This window comes from Podarcis filfolensis, assembly GCF_964270895.1.
Source record: "Podarcis filfolensis genome assembly, chromosome: 3".
Taxonomy (NCBI): Eukaryota; Metazoa; Chordata; class Lepidosauria; order Squamata; family Lacertidae; genus Podarcis; species Podarcis filfolensis.
In genome coordinates, this window is record NC_139606.1 from 55009237 (window position 1) to 55027578 (window position 18342).

The window sequence follows — 18342 nt, forward strand, 5'->3', positions numbered from 1 at the left end:
TTTACAAGATAACTGCAGCAGCAGACATTGCCTCGGGTCCTAGAGCGAGGGAAGTTAGATAAATTGGGGGGAGGGGTGTCTACACATGAGTCTCTCACCAAGACAACACTGTCCTATTGTTTCTCAAAAGAGAGACTACCTCCCCCTCTCTCTATATTCCCAATTCCAGAAAGTGGGAAGTTGGCCTGTCCTAAAGAGGGTTGCATATCCCCTGGAAGGAAAAGGACCACAGCTTGGAGGTGCTCCTGGATTCAATCTTGTCATTGGAGGCTCATAGGATAGGGTTGCTCCAGCTGATTTGCCGGATACTACCCTTTTTTGGACAAAGACAGCTTGTCCACAGTACTCCACCCTAGGTCTTTCTGTTGAGGGGTGAATAATAACTCGTAACAACAATTACAGTAACAATAGCAATCCTCCTGCTCACTCCGCTTGCAAACTCCCACCAGCTCCATTTGGATTCACTCTGCTTTGGCCTCTCTCCTCTTTTGCAAGAGCCCACTCCACCTATCTCAATCTGAGCATCTCAAATGGAGGCCCGAAGAAGAAAAGCTCCACCCTCCACTCCGCTTGATCGGCTATGAGACATGAGATCAAGAGCCCTCGCGCCCACTGGGTTTCTACCTTGCCACCTTGCCCATCCATTGCCCATCCGTTTCCTATCTCCCATCAACTCCCTCAACTCTTACAGTCCAGACACAAATCCAGCCATTCCACTGCTACCACATCACCCCTCCTGCTCTAAACTACACAGGACGCAGAAGCCCCCCTGGTGCCCCTCTTAGCTCCAACACTGGTATAATTCCAAGCTAAGGCCCAAGCCCAGGCCATTCTTCTTCCACCAGCTCCAACCGGCATGTAAAGTCTGCTGCCTGACGCAGACTCGTCCTCACTGTCAAAAGTCCCTTATGCCCCACCCCAATCCCACTTTCCCTCGGACAGATCCAACCTGGCATGTATTTGGCACTGCAGCCGCCTCTGCTCAGTTAGAAGCCTCTGCCCACCTGTGCAGGAAGCCTGTCTTTCCCAACTAAGGTGGAGGTTAGGCTAAAATTTAAAATGTGCTCTCTCTCTCTCCCTCCATTTCTTCACACCGTGGCATTTCATGCAGCAGCAAGGCTTGTTTGATTCAAACCTCTAGCTCAGCTTTGTACCTATTGGCACAGCTGTTGTTAATCAAGTCTACCCAGGGCACTGCATGATGACAAACTAGTGCAAATATAGTATAGCAAGAAACACCCGCAATTAATACATAGCTCACTTAGATAAGGGAAATCGCACATGCTTCAAAGACCTTACTGAACAATTTGAACAAAATCACTTTAAATGGAAAATCTAAAACTGCTGGATGGGTCAGAATTGTTCGTCTGGATCAGGGCCATGCTGAATGCACTAGATTTCTGCCTAAAGAAGGTCTGCAGTTGGCAGGTACCCATTATTATCTCTACCTTTACAATTTTGGCTGGGGTGGGGATCAGATTTTTTAAACAGCTAATTGGAGAGAGGATAACAACCAGAGTAGCATCATCAGTTAACCAAATAGTTTAAATAAGAGTATTGAAAAGTATTAGGGAAATTTACAAATCTGATTCTACCTTGCCTGCAGTTAATACAGTAAATTTCAAAAAAGCTAGAATATTCCAAGTTTTTATCAACCAACTTTTAACATGCAGATTGACAGAGTCTAAAAAGAAACCCCATCCCACACACATACAAACAACACACACATGTCTAGTTGGATATAGCGTTTCTGAATGACCACACAGCACTTTTCAAGAGTCACAAAGCACTTTTTGAGAGTTACAAACAGCGACGGATATGTAGATCACACTTTTGTCTATCAGTGAAGAAGTAGCATTTTTTAAAGAGACAATATAGAAATCCATGTCATATAGTGATATCTGGCAAGAAGTGATTATAAGAGTCTTCATGCCATTGAGTACACTTGAGCTTCAAAGCCCTGCATCATTTTGATAGCATTAATGGCTAAATTAAGTATGATTGGTCAATACTGTGCTTTTACACATGTGCAGTTTCTGCAAAATAGTGCCCTCTGCAGGTAAACCTACAGATCCCATGGACAATATGCTTCCTACTTGATTTTTTTTTTTTAAAAAAATAGGAAATTAGAGAAGGGCATCCTTGCTTGTTCCAATCCTACAATGCCTTCAAAATTATGGAATGCATTCACTTTCCCGTATTCCTTTTGCCACTGACTTTTTTCTTTTTCCTTTAAGTAAGCATGCCTAGTTAGTTACTACCCTACTGCAGGTATGGGGAACCTTTGGCCCTCCAGACATTGCTGCAGAGGCAGATTTAGGGCAGTGGAGCCAATTCCGCCACACTGGCCGCCGAGGCACTGTAGGGTGTTGCAACAATGACGTAATGAATTTAGCAGAAAGGAAGAGCAGAGGCGGGGAGCTCCAAATTTTGGGCTCGCACAGGGCACTGCTGAAATATGAAAGACCAAAGTCTGCCCCTGGTTGCTGAAATAGTACCATCATCCATGGCCATTGGCCATGTTTGCTGGAGCTGATGGGAGTTGTAGTTCAACAACATCTGGGGAGCCAAAGGTCCGCCCCCTACTCTTCTTTTTGTCATTAATTTTTTATTGCTATTCAATTTCATATAGAAGAGGACTTAAAAATGAAGACTGCCTATTCTGTCCAGAGTTTACATGAAGGGAAATGTATATAGCCTTCTCAATTAGCATATATAGAGCTAACGTAGAGAGCAAATGCCATGTGTTTTGCCAAATATGTTTTCTTGACGTGTGTGTATTGAAAACAATAGTCCTTTTTTTAATTGCTACTGCAGTGGGTACAGTACTCTGAAAATTATTTCTGAAACAGCAATAGAGACGTTTTTGGAGAATAGGACTTCTCCATCAGTTCAAAAAATATTACTCCTGGGCCATTCAGATTCTATTGTCAGATACTGATGTTTTGTTTTGTATAGAGTATCTCTTTTTCACCAGCTTTTGCAAGGATCCATGCAAATATAGTTTCACAGACAGCTATAAATAGTTATGGTGATGCCTGATTTGATGATAATTTGTTTATTCATTTTAATACTTTTTTACCACTTTTTTTGTTGTTTGCAGTTGTTTGTCCTTGATCCTGACTGCGTTTTTTGTACACAGTATTTTCAGTATTTATATTTTCAAATGTGGTTTTTTTTTGGTCCCTTTGAGCCTGTTTGAATTTCTGCAGAGGTTTTTGGTATAAGCAATAAAAGTCTGACCTGACCTGACCTGGAACTGTTATTTCCGCTGCTGCTAAAAGAACTAAAGACAGCAGAGCTACAAGCTTTAGGGCCTTTTACAATGGATGATCGACAGAGCTTCACCTTGTGATCAGGAGCTTTGCACAAAAAGGTATGTGGTGGGGAGCATGTAGGGAGCATGCAAAAGATGACAAAAAGTTTCAAATTCTGTAAACTAAAGACAATGAAACCATTTTTATATTTGTGCAATTATTATTCCATGAAATGACTGACTCGCATTTCAGGGAAAGGTTTTGTAAACAAAAATGTCTCCAATAGACATTTATCACAGACCATGCCAATGGTCATTTACTAAATATTAAAATGCTAGGCACTTCTCTAATTTCAGTTAGCATCTACTTCCAGAGGGCTGGAGCTGCAACACTAAAAGCCCAGTTTCTAGTACATACCGTACTAAGTGCCCTTCTGGAGCATGTCCCATCTGAGGTGCACAGTTGCTAGGCAGATATATGTAGCACAAGGCAGCCCTTAGGTAACTTTCTCCCAACTTATTTAGGGTTTCAAATGATGAAAGCAAAAACCTGAACTGTGCCTGTTGTTAGCCAGTGCAGCTCCCACAGCATCTCTGGAGATGGAAGTGGAGTCAGACTCAAATGGGAGGAGGTGCTGAAGCAGCTCCGTAGGAGGTGTTGAGCTAGGGGTGTTTGATATCATAGAATGGGATGCTCCTGCTCAGTCTGTCTCCCTGGATCCATATCTCTATGCCCCAAACTGCTGGACCCCTCCATACACTTATTATGGTCCTGATTGCACCTCCGCCATCCCATCAGAACTCTCCAAGCTCTTCTGAATCCTCCTCAGGATCCATCCATCTCCTCCATGACCTCTCATGACAGCTTTAATCTTGCCTGGACTTAAACTCAGTTTATTGGCCCTAATCCAGCCCACTATTGTGTTCAGACACTGGTCAGGAACCTGCATTGTCACACCTGATTCAGATGTCAAAATAGAACTGCGTTTCATCGACCGATGTTATGTATGAAGCTAAACTTTCCCTATATTCTGCTGTATTTCTAGAAGTGGCTCTTAAGTTGTGCAAAAGCTCAAATATAATGTGAAAATTAATAATTAGGGAAACTCCAGGAAATGGAATAAACTGATGTGTGAATGCAACTAAACATCCAGCTGCCAGCTGGCTTCTGTGTGTGGAACAGGAGGGATATACAATCTTGTACTGCCTCAGGCCGCCCCATGTGTTAGGCTGGCCCTTGGAATTCCGAACCCTGTTTTTCAAAGCAAAATATGGGTGAGTTGGCCTCGGAAGAGAGGAGCAGGTCAGTCCACAGAAAGGTAGCAGCTGGAGCACCTTGTCTCAGGCAGTGAAATATCTTGCACTGGTTCTGAGAGAAGAGGTGGAAAAGCACCGTTATGCATTTGGACTTCTTGGCACACAACTCAACAGAGTGTCTCCAAAAGCCAAGTGTGATCATTGAAAATGCTCTTTCTGGACCTATCGAAGCTACTTCTTGAAGCGCAGTTCATTTTCTTGGTCTTTTGATCAAACTTGCATTTCCAGTTCAGTGACTGAAGAGCTTACAATTTTCTGAACTGCATAGCGTATTACCCAGGGGCTGTATTTTTCCCTCTCAGTGTTATCTCAGAAATGGAAATTAGTTCCAATTAGGGAGGCATCTGCCACAAGATTATTATAGGGTGTTTCTGAGTACTCTCACAAACTATTAGGGATCTCTTTGGATTCCTGCATTGCACCAGATCCAGAACTATGGATGATCTAAACTATTGTTTTGGATTTAGGAATAAAATTCATTGCAGGGCCAGTCTGCATGAATTCCATGGCAGTTTTCAATGTGGACTCATTGCCTTTTGTGAGGATTATTGCTGTCATATGATATTCTCAAAATCAAACTAACTGTGGCATCTTTACCTCTATTATTCTATTATTTATGGAGCACATTTGTAGCCTGCCCTTCATCATACTAGATGCCAGAGTAGAGTACAGTACACAAGTTAGAACGGACAAATTACATAAAATTAACTATCAGTACATATCTCTAGACACCAGACAACAACATTCCTCTTCTCCCAGAGCTTTGGCTAATTAAACAATCAATGGTCTTTTAAACTGTGGGGGGTAGTATTATTTTGATTGTTACTATGTTATATATTTTGGGGTTTTAATATAAACCATCCTGTGATCCACGGATGAAGGGGAGTACAGAAATTTAATAATAACAATATCTAAAAGTGATCAAAACTATAAATCAACAAATTAGAATACACAAACGACATAACATTAGCTAAAGTAAAGCAACAAAATATATTGGGTGAGACTGAAGTCTGCATTCACATTACTTATTGACGTTTACTTCACTGAACATCAGGAAGGCAATGGTTCACAGACCATAAAACAATATGTATTGGAAGCAGAAAATTCAGATTCTAATGTCTACCTTACAACCAATGTCAGAGGTTTCAGACTCAGATCTTAACTCTTCACAGAGCCGTTGCAAAAAGAGTCACCCTGATGTCACAAAAATTTGGGACCAGATTTGCTTCACTGTTGCATTACAACGCACCAGCACCACTCCAAACACTTCTTCCTATGCACATAAAGGCAGTCCTGCAACATGAAACAGAAAACCGAGAAGCTGATCAAGATGAGGCTCGAAATGGGTATTGCTGGGACACGTAGAGGTTCCTAGTAGTAAATTACAAACCTTGGCTTCTTCACCTGGATTTATGATACCTAGATAGCATCAAATCCAGCACTTGCTTATGAAGGAAGGAGCAGCAATGTACAAAGACATGCAGGCATTCAAAGTTTCAGAGTGGAGCTGAGTAAAACCTTTCAGGGCCTTGTGTTTTTTCAAAAGCCAATGAAAACAGCCCTCACTTCTCACTCTTGCCTGCCCCCCTCCCCCGCCTTTCCACGTTGCCAGTGAGCCCAGCAACTCAACTTTTCTCATAGCATTTCCTCCTCCTTCAGGAAAACAATAACAACAACATTCTTTTATTGTTGCTCAGCCTTTTGGGGCTTTTTTGAAATATGGTCACAACCTAAGTGCATTTATGAAATCGAACTGCAACAGTTGAGAGACCTGCCTCTAAATGGGTTTCTATTGAGAGCGTCTCCCTGCAGAGCACCATAATTCAATGTGTGGGGAACAGGTTATCTGAACTGGTCAGGCGGTGGATCTGCTTTGCTTTCGCCCTCCACCCTATTTCCTGTTACAAAGTCAGGAAACCATTACCATTAAGCAAAAGCTACAAATATAATTTCCTTCATACTAAATGAGCTGTTTTATGACTAAGGTTAGGAGAAGGTTGTACTCCAGTAGTGCATAAAGGCCTCATTAGGAGACATAAATAATTATCGACACCATTTTGAGGGGGGAAATGCCTGGTTAATGTGTGTGCAGCAGCATGAGGTAGTCGAATCCTGAGGTGGTGGAATGAACTCCCTTAAGGCACCACAAAGGCTTTTAATGTCCCCAAATGTAAATTGCCCCCTGCAAGAATAAAACTAGAGGCAGGTTACTAGCCCTCGCTGTTGTTCCAGTTGAAGGTAATTTTTTTAATATATCATTCTAGTTTTCAGGGAGTTTTTATAGTAGGGGGGCATTGAAAATGTAATGCCCACCTGAAGACTGAAGTAACAAAGTTCAGTTTACTACCTCAGGACTGCATCGCTTCACTCAGATACATATGCAGACCACCAGGCCTTAGCATTGGGGGACAAAAGGCTCGGTTTGCTTATCCAATGTTTTAAAATGTACAAACCGAATGCAAGCAGGGTGGCCCGAAAAAATAAAATGAAAGGGGATGAAAGAGGATACTGGTTTGCAGAAAACTGGCATGTGGTGATTTGTGGGTACAGATGCCAATTTAGGGATGATTATTATAATTAAAATAGAAATGCAACCCGTCTCACTTTAATGGGAAAGGCTGTGACCAGTGTGTCTGCTGCAACGCCAAAGCCCAACCTTTATCTTCTGGTATTTTATCATTAAACCGGACTTGGACCAGACAGCCCTTTGAGCAGAGGACCCCTTGAAACTGTCCTCTGACAGCCCTCCAGAACAGAGGAGTGCCTTCTGTAAAATATGATAGCCGGCCACCTAAAAATACAACTGTACATTCTGAACCCTGTGCAGGGCAGGAGGGGGCTGCTTTGCACTTTGTCACCAATATAAATTTTGATCCATAGCTTTTGTAACTCTGTAGTCAAGGTGCTCTTCAACGTTCATGAGAGCTAGAGTTGTAACAAGCAGAGAAAAGAGAGAAGAAAAATCTGAATCAAATACCTTGAAATTAAAGCTGCACCTTACTTGCCTTACTAACTTCCTCTGAAGCATGTTCGGTTGTAATGCTGTTGGCAGGAAACTGTGGTGTTTTTCTGGTACAAATTGTGAGAACGCATATCAAAAGAGCAAAACCACATGCTGCAGTTTGCAGGAGCAAGTCAGCACTGAGCCGTGAAAAACATCTCTGTCTCCACTTTGCTTGCACTTCACAAAACCTAAAAAGGCACACACAAAAAGAGACCACTGATATCACAACCTGCTGTCAGGTGGGTGAAAATTTGCACTGTTAATGGGCATCTACTCGGGAGGATTAGCACTTACACTAATCTCTAGGAGATCTACTTATGAAAGTCCTCATATACTTACTGAGTACTGTTAAGTACTGAGTGTAAATAACCTGTCTTATCTGAGAATTTCCATGTTTGCTGGAAGAGACACTGCATTTTAAATAAAATGTTAGGATATCTATCCTACATCAGTTTTGCAGAGCCAGATAAGTCGCTGACCTTTAGAAGACTTGGTCAAGCCACAATGTTCAAACTAAAGTGTGACTTCACATAGTACAGTATTTTAAAAGGTATTTGCAGTGCTTTTTGGGGGGGAATGTTTAGGGGTACTCTCATTACCTACTCATATTGAAATACCGCCCCTCAATGAAGCCAAACTTAGATTCACAAAATGTTTAGGGGTATGCATACCCCTGCATCCCCCCAGAAAGGGGGAAGGCTGTGACCAGTGTGTCTGCTGGGTATTTGTACATAGTATGTCCCAGGAAGGAACACATTTAAATGGAAGAGACATGTCTGCAGTTGCCTGACCTGTGGTTGGCTGTGTGCCTCCAGACACCCGATTGGGAAAGACAGTGGTCATAACTCTATTCTGTATCCTTGGAAGTGGCCCAAGCCACATAGCTTTCTTCTGTGATTCACAACATTCTTGCAGATCTGTGCTTTCTGTTTATTTAAGCAATTTTCATAGGAACACAGGAATCTGCTAAATGAGGCTATTAATTTAGCTCTCCAGGTTTTCAGGCCGATGCCTTTCCTAGTCCTACTGGGAGATGGCGGGACTAAGAATATAAGAAGAGCCCTGTCGAATCTGACCAAAGGCCCAACTAGTCCAGACATCCTGTTCTCAGTGACCCATCAGACACCTATGGGAAGCCCATAAGCAGGATAATAATGATAATAATAATAATAATTTATTATTTGTACCCCGCCCATCTGGCTGGGTTTCCCCAGCCACTCTGGGCGGCTTCCATAGAAAACCAAAAATACACTAAAATATCACAGATTAAAAACTTCCCTGAACAGGGCTGCCTTAAGATGTCTTCTGAATGTCAGGTAGTTATTTATCGCTTTGACATGGATATGAGTGTAGCAGCAATCCCCAGCAACTGGCATTCAGAGGCACCACCAACACCAGAGGTGGTGTACAACCTCCTTGTACACTAGTAGTGCGGAAAGAGGGCGGTAAATTGCAGTTCCACTCCATGTGGAATTCCGCCCAGCTGATATGTAGAAGGTCTCATCACTTGGCCATTAAACAGGCATAACAGATGGAGTTTTCTTCTCCTAAGGCAGGCATGGGGAACCTTTTCAATGAGCGCATTTGACCAACAGCTGTGCCTTTTAACCATTGCACAGTAGGCCACATTCCAGTTATGCAACAGGCAGAGGTTTCTACACACACACCCTCTTTCCAGACAAGCAAGAGGCATCGCAGTTGAAAGACACATCCCAGCCAGGTAAAAGCACCTGACCAGAGTGCAGAGCAGAGCTGGGGAAGAGGAGTGATCTGGGCAGAGTCCCAGATAGGACCAGGAAAGAGACTCCTGCCTAGCAGAAACCCTGGAGGGCTGTTGCCAGTCAGTGCTGACCTAGATGGACCAACGGTCTGACTCAATATAAGGCAGCTTCCTATGTAATAATGGTAACAATAATATGCACACAGAAGTTTTGGAAGATATGTAGAAGCATTCAAATACAGCCAGAGTGGGCTTACTAAGCTAGAAACCCCAAATTCCCGTTCCAGGAAGTTAGTAAGCAATAGGCAACAGATAGCATGGATTTTAGAAATTGTGAAGAGGACACTGAAAAGTAAACACTGATTTCAATACGATACAATACTATGCTTGACTTGCATGAGACACATACCTTTACCCATTACAGAGTGGGGAGCCCCGATGAACGTTCCAGGTAGTGTAAAGGACCAAAGAGACCCTCTCATAGCTGTGGGACACACCATATTTACACACCCTTTCCAAAGACTGTGCTGTACGTTTTGTTTCCTGCCTCCACGTGATAATTTGTACAAACAGATGCTCACCGTGGATTGATTTAATAGGTGCTAATTGTACAGATAGCACCCCAGATGCTTAGAAAGCCACCCTAGTTCCATTATGTTAATAATGGAATTGTGCAACATGACCCTTTGCATAATGGAAAACACTTGGATTCCCATTCTGTGCAGAACAAGGCATGCCTAAGCCCACTATAACCAACAATCTAATTGTTTCAACAATCTAATAGTTTAGGATTGTGGCCTAGGAATTCAAAGCACTCTAGAGGTTTAAAAAAGATATATTTAAACCCATGCAAAAAAGTGTCAACATCACACTCTGCTCACATTCACATTTTCCATAGTGAGGAAAGGAAACTAGGTAGGGCAGGGTTGGACCTGGCCCACAGCACAGATGGAACACAGAATGCAATTCTATCCAGCACATTGCTGACAATTTGTTTGCTGGATCCCAGGCCCAGCCAGCTGTACTTATGGCAATCCACTATAGCCTGTGTCTAACATCGTATAAATTATCAGAGAATAGATGGTTCCTCTGGATGATGAGTGTTAAAGTAAAATAAATATAATTTTGTCCAGGAGGTAATATTACCTCTGGCACACCTCAGGACTTCATGGCCACCATGACAACCATACAGCTGTCCTAAGATGCCATGTGCCTGATGTGTGATGTGGCACCCTGGTTTTCTTGACCAGGCAGGAATAAATGTGATCTGAAAGTGGAGGATATTAACATCAGTCCCATGTCATGGTCAAATCACCTCCTGTTGAATTTTAGGCTTTCAGCAGTCCCCCCCCCCCTGCAGAAGCAGGGGACCTATTAAGGTGGTCCACTCTCAGAGGCTGAAGGATTCAACTGGTTTCCAGATGGCCCTGGGGGATATTTCAGCTAATATGACTGGCACTTCTGTTGAAACTCTGGCCAACGTGTAGAATATATAGTCCAGGCTCCCTTGGATGAAACCAATTTTCTAGATCCATTTCAATTGGGGTTATGAGAATGTAGAAAATATTGCTGCAGATATAGATATAGATATATAGATATAGATAAAATTCAGAAATATAGGAAAATAAATAGGAACCATCCTAGGAACCAATAACGCATCATAAGTTACAGCACAAAGGGAACTTCATAAGCAACTTAGTAGTTTCCACTATCTAGGAACATATGATGTTCAGACTATTCAACACTATCTTCATCACTCTCTGAAAAGCACCAACATTCCTGTCATCAATGATGGGATTTTCTATTCAACCACACCTATTTATTATCTGAATAGCAACTAATGCAAATGTGGCAAGAACAGAAAGGAATTGGGCATTAACTTCTCTGCTGATTAGATTTCGTGCTGCCTTATTTTGTTCCAGTTGCATCTTATTGAACAAAAAGGAAGGAATGCCAATACACTGTTGATAAGCAATTGTTTAAAGTGCTATGCCCAGTTTTTATGGTGAGTATTTAAGTTGCGTATGGGAAATGAAAATCAATAGCTGAGCAATGAGGCATGCAGGTTGGAGAGATGTGAGTGGAAATGGAGTATTGGTGTTAAGCAGTCCTAACAGGGCTTATAATTTACAGTTGAATTTGGTTTTCTTTTCTTTTTGAATCAGAAAAACAAGTTGGCACATTTTCAGTCCCTTTTTTATCATTTGGTATTTAAGACAAATATATAGGGACTGTATAAACAACCCCAGCTTTTTATTTAAAACGCCACAATTTGTTTTTCCATTCTTGAACCTGGGAACTTCTGCACATGAAGCAGGTGCTCTGCTACTGAGCTATGGCCCCAACCCCTGCGTGCAGTGGGGCTTACTCCTTGTAGGATTCAGTATTAAAATATGCTGTAGCTCCGTATCTGACAACACTTACATTGGGCAATGCATCTGACCACCTTTACAGGGCTGCTTGAGTAGAAACCATCTGGTGTGGTGATTGTGGAAACTATTCCATTTCCCCTAGAGAAACAGTTGTGGAGGCTGGGCAGCAGGATCAATGGGTTTATAGGCTAATCCAGTTTAGCAAATCCTGTGAAATGCTACATTCATGGTGTGTGTGTGTGTGAATAATAAAAGAAACCTCTTCTGAATATCACTGAGGAGACCACTAGTGATAGATCCACTGGAGAGTCAAACAATTAAATTGCAGAGGTTTCAGGATGCATGTAATCAAACAGCCTACATATTAAGAATCAGCAGAAAAGGCAAAAGCAAACAAAATGGAATAAGTGGAGGGGTGGGGTGAAGTGGGTGCAGGAGGGAGACAATCCCTCGATAAGCCACTGCCACAACAAACAATATACATATCCCCAAAGATGCATACTAAAGAGAAGGGCACAATACTTTTCTTCCATTGCAAAGACTGTCCTTGAGCCCAGCTCCCCATGGGGTGACTTAGAAGCTTTTGAAAGGGAGTTTAAAAAAAAATGAAATAGGTTTCATTTGAATATCTATTTAAAAAACTGTATTGAAATCAGTTTATAGACAGCCCCATAAAGCTGTCTGTCAAGCGGCGACCCAATCTGGGTGAGAAATCTGTTCAATTAAAAAGGAAAGATCACTCCAGATGGAATTGGCTGGATGAACGGCCAGCTACTCAGAGATAGGATTCTCTCTTCAAAGGGGAGATACCAGGAGCGCAACAAAAATGTATAAAAATGCAAGTGCCACCAATTTCTGGGTTATTTTGTTTGGGTTTTGTCTGAAGTCATGACAGGTTTCTCAGCCACCTGAGCCTCATTATTCTCAGGAGAAGGAATGGCCCTCAACAAACCAGCCACTACAAAAAAGAGGCCTGACTGGCTAATTTGATATTTCTCCACCATTAATATTAATCTTTTCACTCAAGTGACACCAAATGCGACCTGTCAGATTTACCTCCCCTGCTGCTTTCTGTTTTGGTTTGAGAAAGTCAGGCTGAAATGGCAGCTTTAGCTGATGCAATTCGCAGATCATTGCCATTCAGAAGCAGCTTTTGTGTAATGAGATTGGAAACTCAGGCCATCTAGCCTTAACCACTGCAGAGGGCTACTGATTTGCTAGAGAACCTGAGTTGGTATCAGCCTTCAGTTGGGTTTTTTTTTGTCAGCCAATTCTATAAGCATACAAATTTAAAAGGTAATGAAATGGGATTCAAAATTTAAAGGACAGTAAAATGAGTGGCACAGTTTCATCTCCCAAGATGGAGCCAGAATGAAACCATTTCAGTATGAATTCATTAACCAAAATGAAGTTGTCACACAAATCAGTAGAGAACTGCATTTGGATTGTGAAACCAAAGACTAATATGAGGAGACATTCAGCATGTCTGGTCTTCCAGTTGCTGTTGGACATTCCCCGACTACCTACCTTGTTGTCTGAGACTGACGGGATAACATCTGAATAGTCACAAATCCCTCATCTCAGGCTTAGGAAACACTCCTGTCAGGAAGCGCAACCAGGAGGTTGTCTTAGAAAAACAACAGGGACAACTGGACAAGACACAACTAAGTCAAGTGCCGCCTAGTGACTAAATTATATAATGACAGACACCCTGATTACAAATACCGTAGATTTCTTACATACAGCTTCAGGATGCATGACAGTAGAAAGTAGCTTTTCATATGGGCCTTGACAGGTTTCTACAAGAACATACAATATTTTGCAACTGATCAGGTAGGACTGTTACAGGAACCCAATGCATGCTTCCTCAGAAGTAAGGCTTTGCCTAAGGCAGCTTCCTACCTAATTATAGTAATCTGATTAGGATTGCAGCTCTACAGAATGACCCCATTTAGTTGAGTATGGTTGCATTACCTGGGAGTAAGCCCATGGAACTCAGTGGGGCTTCTGAGAAGACATATATAGGACTGCACTGTAAGGCAAGCCAGCATCTATTTGGATACAAAGCAGGATTTACTTCGAAGTAAACATTTATAGGAGGATTAACACGGCCAGTTCCACTAGGATGCAAGATATATTTCTATATCCAACAGATGTAGCTTATGGGGAAAGCTCTTGGCTGTTGCAGCTAGAGAAAAAAATACTGACATTGCCAGGTAACTAAAAGTGATACATCTCTGGTGCTTTCTATGAACACATGCTTACTACGCGCAGGTGTGTGTGTGTGTGTGTGTGTGTGTGTGTGTAGCATTTCAATATTTATCTAGTGTAAATCTGATACACACACACAATATTACATTCTTACTAAACATTGCTTCATATTGCTTAAAAAACCCTAATCCTGAATTAACAATTCAAGGAGGGGAATGTGTGTTTCCTGTACATATAATACATGCTAAAACCAGAGAAGGGCAAAACTAAAATGAAAGAGAATGACTGAATTGCCAAGAGTAATAGGAGAATATCAAGGCTTGGGAAGATGACATAAGACAGGAAGGCAGGAAAAGGTTGTGCAGTTACTACCCGCATGCAAATCAATCCCTTTGTCAATGTCTGCGGCACATCTCTTTGAAGGATGAGTCAGTGATTGAGTCATAGGTAAGTATACTTAATTGATTTGATAAGGGTGAGTGGGTGGGAAATGGAACTGGGGGATTATCTTTATATTTTGTACAGTTTATGACTAGCTAGCAAAGAGTTCCAGCTCCAGGTGAGTTATTTGCTACAGAGAAGCAAACTGAATTCAACAGTCAGACTAAAAAAATATATCTAAGAACAATAATGGGGATTAGCAAAATTAGAAAATTGCCAATTTCGAAAAAAATGCCAAGAAACAGAGAGATTTGGAGCTGTATAAGCTTTATCTAAAGTCCTTCTGCAATATATTGGCATGAAGAAGTCATATGCACACACGGGGGGGGGGGGGAGAAGGAGAGGGAGAGGAATATTTATTAGGGGTGTGTGACTGCAAATTGATGAACTGGGGTCTTGATTCTGAATTTCAACACGTAGCAGGAATGTTGAAAGCACTGCTGGAATAACCATGAAATAGGATAGCCCTTGAAGTAGTTCTGTGGCAAAATCTGAAGTTATATTACAATTGAAAGAAGTTGACTTGTATTATAGCAGGATATATGAAATATACATTTATGGAATTTAAGGCAGCAATATACTTACCTAGGAATGAGTCACACTGAATTAAGTGTGGCTTACTTCCAACTAGATATGTATAGGATCACACTATAAGTTTACATATGAAAAAGCTACATTGAATTCCAAATAATACCCTAAAAAATGCAGCAACTGTGAAGAAAATTAAGCAATCTTTCATACTTAACTATGGACTTAAGAGCTTTGATTTCAGCTAGTACTGAATACATTAATATAGTTAATCATTAGATTAATCAAAGATAGCTTTAATTGCAGATTAATACTTGCCATTAATTGCATGTTGGGACAGAAAACAAAGAAAATTCAGTTCTTCTGAGAGGCATGCCATGCATACATGTCACAGAGGCCCTGGAACCTGCATCAAATTTGACTTTTAAACAATTCCCTCCCCCAGTTTGTCTGTTTAAAAATGAGGTGTTATTCCCCACCCCCTCCCAATGGCGAAATTAGGGCTTTTTCTGTTAATAATTTGAAGAACGACAGGCTACTGAAGTAGACAGTGCTCAGCTGAGGTATATGTACAACGTATACCCAAATATTCCACAGTACAAAATCGTCTTGAACTTCTTGCATCTCATTCTATTGTGATATGGAATAAAGAATATTTCCTATGACATTGAAGCAATTTTGATTCCCCGTCTATTGCGATACCAAGTGAAGAATATTATTTATTTCAAAATTGAGAAAGAAAATATTAAAGAGGAGCAGTTGGATTTTATTTCTCAGGCTGTCAATTAGTAGCCAAGGTTGCAGGTTTGATCCCTGTAAGGGATAGCTGGATATTCCTACATTGCAGGGGGTTGAAACAGATCATCCTCAGAGTCCCTTCCAACTATATGTTTCTATGATTCATATACTTGGGGCTGGTTCATACCAATACAGTGGGTATATGTATTGGATTTGAATGGATTTTCATGGAGTTTGACGGGACCCCCAAGGGAGCTTCCCTTTGCTGATACTTCTTCCTTGGGTCCAGATGGTGTTGTTTTAGCTACGTAAGGATCAGCACCCAGAGAACTGAGTTTGTTGTTGTTTTGAGTTGCTGCCACAATGGATAGAGCAGCCTGTGAAGCCAGCATCAAAAATCAAAGACAAGCTTTCTGCACGCAAGTGATTTCTCTTGATCGGAACCTAATGGGTTAATAACTGCATGTTGAAAAACCTTGAGGTGGCTAAAATGCTGGGCAGCTGCAGACATGCTCCACCAGAGGCATTAAAGCTTAGTACTTCCTTAAGATGCACAATAGACGATGCACACTATAAATCAACCTGCACTTATTATGTCAGCTCAGGTTTGATTCTGCTTTTCAGTTTGTATTGGGGAAAACCGAGATCTATCTGGAAGAAGACTATTTACTAACCTCCTGCCAGAGGCACTAAGGAGATACTTGCTTATGAAAAGAAGTGATTTTGCTTTCGCTTGGGTGAACATCAGCACAATGGTATGCTGCTTGCTAAAGGCTTTTAGTTTAAAAATACCTAAAGCAAAAATGGTAGAAAAGTGAGTGGTCTAGAAGGGGTCAGTTTAACACAAAGGGCCTTTCTCCAGAAATGTAGAGATTAACATCATGCCAGAAGCAAAGTTCAAATATATTACTGTTGCTTGAATGGTGCTTTGGCTGCAGTTTCCTTCTCTGAGTCACAATTTCCAGCAACTTTATCAAACTACAGTTCCCAGGATTCTTTGGGGGAAGCCATGTGCTATAATGTGCACTGTATGTGCATTAAATATTTGTTGTTGATCTGCCCAGTATTAGTTGTGGTTCGCTTTCTGACTCTATATGACTTCCCAACTTACTTGTCTATTTTTATTTTTTACACAAAGAGACACCTGGGTGACTTTACCTCCAGCCATGCTGGGGGCAGAGTGGTGGTGAAGAAAAACATTCCCTCTTTTCAACAAGGCTTGTTCTTCTGTATGTTTGGTTACTGTATCTTTAGCAATACCTTTCACCAGTTTTTCCAGGAAACAGGTTAAGCTAGCCAGCCTGCAATTTCTAGAACTCCGCTGGATCAAGTTATGGGCAAGTTATGGACAAGTTACATATTTTTGTTAGATTAACTATTTCACAATTCCCGCCCACAACTCTTGGATGAATGCCATTGAGGTCTGGTGATTTGTCAGTTTTTATTTCATCAATAAGGCCTAGAACTTTGTCACAACTATTTCCTTCAATTCCTCAGACTCTCTCCTAGAGTTAATTCAGGCTCGGGAATTGGCCCTATATCTTCTGCTGTGAAGATAAAGGGAAATAATTCATTCAGCTTCTCTGCAGTCTTCTTTTCCTCTGTTTGCAGATCTTTGATTCCCGTGTCATCAAGGTCCAACTGCTTCCCCAGACAGTCTCTTGCTACTAAGGCATTTAAATATGTTGCTGGAGGTGGCTGTTATGCTTTTAGCAATGTGCACCTCAAATTCCTTTTTAGCATACAGTGGTACCTCGGGTTAAGAATTTAATTCGTTCCGGAGGTCCGTTCTTAACCTGAAACTGTTCTTAACCTGAGACACCACTTTAGCTAGTGGGTCCTCCCGCTGCCGCTGCACCGCCGCTGCACGATTTCTGTTCTCATGCTGAAGCAAAGTTCTTAACCCGAGGTACTATTTCTGGGTTAGCGGAGTCTGTAACCTGAAGCATCTGTAACCTGAAGCGTATGTAACCCAAGGTACCACTGTACTTTCTTGTCTGTGTGCATTTTCCTTTGCAAAGTTTGTGTTCCTTTTTGTTCTCATTATTTTGAAGCCTGCAGTAGCTTCTCTGACCCTCTTGTTAACCACAGTGGCATCCCCCTGGCCCCAGTGGTACATTCCCTGATCTTCCATGTACAGCTGAGCTTGGAATATTGTATTTTTAAAGCATTTTGGAAAGATTAGACCCTCTCGACTTTGCCTTTTGACTTCCTTTTTACCAATCCCTTCATTCTGGGGAAGTTTCCCCTTTTGAAGTTGAATGTGATGACCATCTTGCATGTTCTTGGCAATTGACATTTTACATATTTATTTAATTTAATAGCACTATGGTCACTGTTCCCAATTGTTCCAGTAGCACTTACATCTCACACCACATCCTGGGCACCACGTACAAGCTCAGAGATTGAATGGCCTGTGGTTTCTCTTTTGGGCTTCTACAGGTCTTTGTATCACTTGTACTGTTTGCAGTAAGATAGCTCTCTGGGAAGAGCTTTTCAGTGCCCTTCCTGCATTTCAACGTTTTTTTCAACCTCCTTCTCCTCCAGTCTTGGGAAGTGGGAATTCATCAAGGTCCACAGTGACGTGAATACAAGGAGAACTGAAAGTGATCCGATGTTGGAGAAAGTGCCTCGGATTTACTTGCCTCAGCACTTTCTGCTCCTCCAGCACGAAGGATCTTCTTACATAGGCAGAAGCAAGATAAATGTCATTCAATGACACTTTCTCCTTGGACAAAGCAGACAAAGGGAGGCA

General features: G+C 41.6%; 1 protein-coding gene across 1 annotated transcript in view; it reads right to left on the reverse strand.

The window, feature by feature from the left end:
• Positions 1-7529: 7529 nt before the first annotated feature.
• The window catches only part of MCM9 (minichromosome maintenance 9 homologous recombination repair factor), a 49764-nt gene continuing 38951 nt past the window's right edge, over positions 7530-18342 (reverse strand). Inside the window, exon 14 of the transcript XR_014546890.1 lies at positions 7530-7765. The gene's annotated coding sequence lies outside the window, so the exon portion shown is untranslated. The remainder of the gene's footprint in view (positions 7766-18342) is intronic.